A 7,448-nucleotide genomic window follows, 5' to 3' on the forward strand; every position below is an offset into this window, starting at 1 on the left:
GTTTCCAGGTCATTTTGCAAAAGTTGCTCAAATGGGATTTTTTTTCTTTTTTTTAAAAACGAAGCAATTTTGAATTTCAGGTTTAAGAAACAGTTACCTAGGAAAGCAAAAAGAAGCTCTTTCCTCTCTCCTTTATGGAGGGTGTTTTTGAAATAGTTGAGAATTCTTTGCATTTTTCTACCACTTTTTCTACTCTGGGGACCCAAGTCCCCCAATCTCCTGACTGCCCTGAGGACTCCCAGCCCTTCACCTTAATCCCTTCCCTCCCACCTGAAATTTTTCTTTTTCTGCATGGATACTTCCATCTCCAAAGTTAGAACATTTATTTCTTAATTCAGGAGAAACAATCTGATTGAATTATCTGAATATGTAACTATTTCTCTGCCCTCAGCCTTGGAGACATTTGCATTTTAATAATAAAATCTTGATGAATTTGTATTTCTTCTAAGTGATATAAAAACATCCAAACAGAACAGGAGATGATTCAACACTCAAGCCAAACAACTTTTTGAGAGTTGTATGTGAATTAGGCACTTATACAAGGATGAATGGAGATGTTTGTCAAGGTGAACTTTTTGGTGTCCCTTAGGAGAAATTTTGTGCATTGAAGACATTACTTATGGCCAATTTGTTTTAATATTAGAATCCAGTATATGAAAGCAAAACATTCAATAGCTTATTTTAAAAAAAATATTTTTTAGTTGGATTTGGACACAATATCTTTATTTTATTTATTTATTCTTTTTAATGTGGTGCTAAGGATCAAACCTAGTGCCTCACTCATTCGAGGCAAGTGCTCAACCAGTAGCTACAACCCCAGCCCCTTGTGTTTTCTTTTAAAGCTCTGAAGTTTAATGTATGTATGCCCTCTCAAGATAAATTTTGCTCTTCATTTGTTCATTGCTATATTCTTAGCACCCAGAATTGTGCCCAACACATAGTAGACAATAAATACATGAATGAAAAAGTTAATAAATCCTAGTTTACATATAAATCTAGCAATTTCAACAGTCACTTTCAAGGGAACCATTAACTAATGTCTCTTTAACTCAAAGCCGAATGGATCAACCTCCCTGAATCAAGCAATTTTAGCTACAAACTTAGTTAAAAAGTTTCTTTAAATATTGTACATTAATTATTTTTCTCATTTTATTCTTTTAAAGCTCTTCAGGTCTCTCTTTACAGAAAAAAAACCTTTCCATATACTTAAATCACTCCATGTAAATCTAATGAATTAAATTTCTCAAAGTAATGATTCTTAAGTTCTATTAAACATTCCAATGCCCTTTGTACCTTTTGAATTAGTGTCAGGAATCTAAAATTAATTGCCTATTTAAATTCATATCAGAGGTTAACTTGTTAGATACCTTAATAAACTACATTTTCTTTTTTTAAATATATATATATATTTTAGTTGTCAATGGACCTTTATTCTTATTTATTTATATGCAGTGCTGAGAATTGAACCGAGTACCTCACACATGCTAGGCAGGCGTTCTACCACTAAGCTACCACCCCAGCCCCTACATTTTCTTATAACTTACAAACATCTTAAGTACCAGATATTCACAGATTGTCCCAATGATTTCAAAAGCTATTTTTGAACATATTATGAACACATTAATAATCCAGATTTGATTTAATTAATCTCTGTACTCCATTCTAAAATTTCTTTGAGTCAAAAACATTAACCTTCTACTGAAAAATTTGAGTGTCACAAGCAAGATAGAATGACCATTTCAGCAAACAGTGGCTGCAAATCTATCTGTATTTTGGTCAAGAAAGGAGATGGATTTTCCCTGAGACGCTGGCTAACACATCAAGTCCCTTTTAAAGAGCCATTGTAATAAAATAAATCCAAAATTCATAGCTTTTATGCATAGACCTCTTCTGGGTTCTAGATAGGCCATTTAACTATTTTTTTTCCTCCTGATCTGAGTAAATTGAATCCCATACTTCCTTTGAAGATGGTAGCTAATTTTCCTCATGGATTAATTGGATTTTACATTCTTCAAACTCTCTTGGGACTTTTCTTTGTTTTTGCCTTTGACTTTAAAATTGCTTTACTGCTGCTGTGTTGGATTAGTCCACCCTTATGTAATTCTTCTAATAATTCTAGCCTCTTTCAACTTTATCACTAAACTTTGGTAATCAGAATTCTGTATTTTTTCCCCCTGATTTTTTCCTGTCTGGAGAAGTATAACTTTTTGCAGATGTTAAAATGACATCTAATGAGAACTGTACATCCTTACTCCTTATCTGGTTCTATGGTCCCAATACTAAAGTTGTGCTAATGGAAACATGTTTTCTATGTTTGAGAGGAATTCCAGGAATATTACTACATAATTTTATAAGGCAACCTTTACAACTCAAGTTGTCATTACCCTGCTTCACAGATAAGAAACTGAGGTTTAGAGAAGTTCAGAAACTTGCTTGGGAGGAGATGGGATTTCATCTGGTAGGATCCAGAGCATTCTCATCTGCTCCGTCATTAGGCAGCTATTCAGTGAGTTATTGTTATCTGGCAGGTACTGTTCAAGGCTCTGGGAAACTTTACATGTATAACTCAAGGAAAAGAAGCTTTTTAGTTTGAATCTATCCCATTTATTGATTCTTGATTTTAATTCTTATGCCACAAGAGTCTTATTAAGGAAGTTGGGGCCTAATCCCACATGATGGAGATTAGGGCCTACTTTTTCTTCTATTAGATGCAGGGTCTCTGGTTGTATTCCTAAGTCCTTGATCCATTTTGAGTTGACTTTTGTGCATGGTGAGAGATAGGGGTTTAATTTCATTTTGTTCCATATGGATTTCCAGTTTTCCCAGCACCATTTGTTGAAAAGGGTATCTTTTTTCCAATGCATGTTTTAGAGAGCCTACATCTTGGGAGCAATCTTTACCCCTCACACATCAGATAGTGCACTAATAAAAACTCAAAAAGTGAAACACCAAAAAAAAAAAAACAAATAAGCCAATCAATAAATGGGCCAAGGACTCGAAGAGACACTTCTCAGAAGATGTACAATCAATCAACAAATACATGAAAAAAATGTTCATTATCACTAGCAATTAGAGAAATGCAAATCAAAACACTCTAAGATCTCATCTCGCTCCAGTCAGAATGACAGCTATTATGAAGACAAACAACAATAAGGATGTGGCGAGGATGTGGGAAAAAAGGTACACTCATACACTGCTGGTGGGACTGCAAATTGGTACAGCCAATATGGAAAGCAGTGTGGAGATTTCTTGGAAAATTGAAAATGAAACCACCATTTGACCCAGCTGTTCCTCTCCTTGGTCTATACCCAAAGTACTTAAAAACAGCATACCACAGGGACACAGCCACATCAATGTTTATAGCAGCACAATTCACAATAGCTAAACTGTGGAACCAACCTAGATGCTCTTCAATAGATGAATGGATAAAAAAAAATGTGGCATATATACACAATGGAATATTACTTAGCAATAAAAGAGAATAAGATCATGGCATTTGCAGGCAAATGGATGGAGTTAGAGAAGATAATGCTAAGTGAAGTTAGCCAATCCCAAAAAACCAAATGCTGAATATTTTCTTTGATATAAGGAAGCTTATTCATAGTGGGATAGGGAGCAGGAGCACGGGAGGAATAGACGAACTCTAGATAGGGCAGAGGGGTGGGAGGGGAAGGGAGGGGGCATGGGGTAATTAATGATGGTAGAATGTGATGGACATTATTATCCAAAGTACAGGCATGAAGACACGAATTAGTGTAAATATACTATGTATACAACCAGAGATATGAAAAATTGTGCTCTATATATGTAATAAGGATTGTAATGCATTCTGCTGTCAAATATAAATAAAAAATTTACATTAAAAAAAAAACCTCAAGAAAAAGGAAGCTCAAGATTTCCTGGGCTCCTGGAAGCTGCTCCCTTTACCTCCCTTCTGCCCTTTGTCCCTTTCCTTTCTAGCTCACAGATTCACTCACAGTTTAATCCAGTCTCTACTTTTGTTTGAGTTCATTTGAAAGTTCTGGGGAAATGATGGGCCCAGTGTGTTGGAGAAAAAGGCCCTTGGACTGCCAAATGTTTTCACTCCTCTCCTTTGAAACCACTCAAGTTATCTACAGGGGGAATATTTTCCTGTCTGTGTTTTGATAGTGTTAGAAGTCTCGGAGGTTCAGGTTCTACTTTGGAACTTCTCTTATCTCTAGCTTTATACCTAAAATACCTGATAAGCTGAGAAAACCACGGAGAGAATTGGCTTCTGAGATCTGTTATTATTTTTGCCCTTGCTAGTGATTAATGCTTATTGGACACCAATAGCATTCAAATCAAGGTAGAAAATTTAAGGTTATTTAAGGCCCTGGGTTAGAAGGCTCAGTGTTCTATGGTTTCTATATCAGAAAGAACTTCTAACTTTACTCACTTAAAAATTGCTGTCCAGAACAAATGGACAACATTATTCTTATAAGAGTGTTTGGTTTAGGCTTAAACACAACTGTATGTATTCACTCCAGGTTTCATCTTTTACTAAAACTTGACGACAGAAGTATGTTGGGAATTAGTTGCTAGTGACCAGGAACAAATGACTTTTCCAAATAAACAGATAGCAGTTTCATTAAAAAGCAATTTTCTGTTTTCTACAGGTTTGTTGTATTTGTTGGAAAGTGACTTCTCAGCTGGTGTATTGTTACCTGTGGTTCACTTGCCAGCCTGGTGGCTGGAGAGGCCACTGTGGCATGCTCTGAACAGCCACCACAGTTAAGCACTCCTCCCATTCCTAAATGTTGGAAGTTGGGGTCTTTGTTGAGCAACGGGATGCAGCTCTGGCTTCTATACATCTTTTACTCCACACCTAAAATGTTTTACATTGTTCATTATTAAATCCTTGATTTTTATTCCACACAGGGGAAAATGGGAAACACGTATAAATCTGAACTTACAGGGTAAACACTTGAGAGCCTTTCATGGATGAAACTTTGTATGCCCAGTAATCATATGTGTTATTTTGCTCCCCAGAGGTAGGCTACCCATCGAAGAACTACTTCGATTTGGTGAAATGCATGTTCACCAAAGCATTCAGAAGCAAATCTAGGAGTTATGGTGGTGGGTAGAGAGAAGAAGAGGGGAAGGGAGGGGTGAAGACAGGAAAAAAGGAGAGGAGGGAAGGAGAGGAGAGAAGAATCTTTCAGTGATCATGGCACTAAATTAAATGGCTTCTCTTCAGAGTGTGTGTAACCTGAGGCATGGAACACAGATAACAACATAGTATAGAAACACACACACACACACACACACTCCTCTCAGAGTTTTTTCAAGCTTAACAAATGATCAAGTGTGTAGAAGGGGCTCAACTATTTTTAATTATCATTATTGCATTATATTTGGATAGATTTTGGAAAGCTATATTCATTTTGACAGGTGGTAGAAATGATTGCCCGAATGAACCTCTAATGAAGAACATCATTCATTCATTGAATGGTTGTGATTTTTTTTTTTTGGCTTTGAATCTAACTTTTGGTGGGTATTGTGCTCAGCACCAAGAACATAGACTTAAATAGGAAGGTCCCAAAAGAGAGAAGACTTGCTAAAATCATCGCACAATGTGGTAAGCAGTGTTAGAGATGCTACTGAGGTGCTAGAGGAGGAAGCAGATCTCCTTGATACAAAAGGGGCACTTCTCTGAGTTTTCGGTGGGCTGCTCACCCTTGTTAATCTTTCACATTGATGAGATAGATTATCAAATTTTAATGGGTAGAGTGTGATCACAAAAAAATTTTTTTGCCCCCCTAAAATTAACTAGCCTTGGGAGAAACAAAGTTTTGAAACATATCTTTTTAAGCATGCTGAGGAGACTCACCTGGACTCTGTATTTTAGTAAACTATCTTTGAAGTTCTGGAGAGAATATTGCAATCAATCTTGCCTTGTGACCTTGGTAGAATGGTCAGGAAATTGATACTCACATGAGCCAATGCAGAGAATTCACCTTTGGGTCAAGAGAGAAGACATAAGCAGGTATGTCAATTAGGATTGGGTATATCCACTTAAAATAGAAACGACAGTAACTTAAGACAAATTGTTTATTTCTATCTTATAAAAAACAAAAACAAAATGAAGTTTGTTATTCAGTGTTGCAATAGTGGTTTCTCAGTCATCAGGATTTTTTTTTTCATCATTTAATGCACAGTTTCTATTCTCAGGTTTGCAGCATAGTTCAAAACAGCTCCTGGAGCTCTGTTCATCACATCTACGTCAGCAACCAAGAGAAAGAGGGGGTGGCTGAAAGAATGCACCCTACCCCAGCAACCACCTTGAAGAAGTCTTTCTGGAAATCTCACTTAATGCTTTCACTTACATCTCACTAGTTAGAACTTAGTCCCTTGACCCACCTGGCTACAGAGGAAGGTGGGCAATGTCATCTTTTACCTGGGCATATAATTGCTGTTAGCAAAACAGGTTCTGTAACCATGGAAGAAGGGAAAAAATGGATATTGGAAAGATAGTGGTAGTCGGTGACACAATAGGCATGCGTGTGGATAACCAGACCCTATAATTTTTAAGAAGAGAGTTGACATACATTCTTCTGAGTAGTATGGGAGATGTCAGTGGGACTAGAGAAAGGGAAAGTGATTTATCTGTTTTTAAACAAACCAGAAAAATTACCTATTTTTTTCTAAATTACAAAGGTGATTTTGATAATGATTGTTATTACACATTGTGCTTTTCATTATTGCTTTTCTTGACTTGGCCGAAAAATTGTGACCCCATGAGAGGAGAAGGCACATGTCATGGGAGGTGAAGGTAGAGTGTTGTCTTCTGTCCCCTGAAAGCGGTGGCAGTTAGTTTTTCCTATCCATCAAATGGCAGTGGAAGGGTTAAGAAGTCAGTGCCTACCCAGGGCTAGAAGATGAAAACCAGTAGGCTGGGATATTATTTTTATTGTGTTGACACAGATGCATTTTCTTAAAGATTTATAAGAAACTTTTAATTTTTCAAAATACTCTGCTTCTTGCTTTACAAATTCCATTTTACTTATGTATGTGTTATCTACACTGCAGCCTCACCAGGGGAGAACAACAACAGAGAATAATTCTCTTTACTTTGAGGTTTTACATTCACGTGGAACACTTTTACTGAGTCAATAAATTACTGCTTACCAGCAAGTGTTCCCCAAAGGAACTGATCTTCAGAAAATTTTGCTAAAATTTGGGAAAGGCACTAGCCATCCAAGGAAGAGAGAGCAAACAAAAAGAACCTGCTAAGTTTCAAGAGAAGCTGGAGTTTTTTGCATGATAGTATCAGCACCAACAATAATAATAAAAACAGCAACCATCTATTGGCTACCTGCAAGACTAAATGCCTTTCATACATACAACATCCTGATTCCTTTTCCTCCTGTCTGCTGGAACTGTCCCCAATTCACAGAAGAGAAAACCGAGGCTCATAGTGAGTCGTT

The sequence above is a fragment of the Ictidomys tridecemlineatus genome, chromosome 7, assembly GCF_052094955.1.
Source record: "Ictidomys tridecemlineatus isolate mIctTri1 chromosome 7, mIctTri1.hap1, whole genome shotgun sequence".
Classification (NCBI taxonomy): Eukaryota; Metazoa; Chordata; class Mammalia; order Rodentia; family Sciuridae; genus Ictidomys; species Ictidomys tridecemlineatus.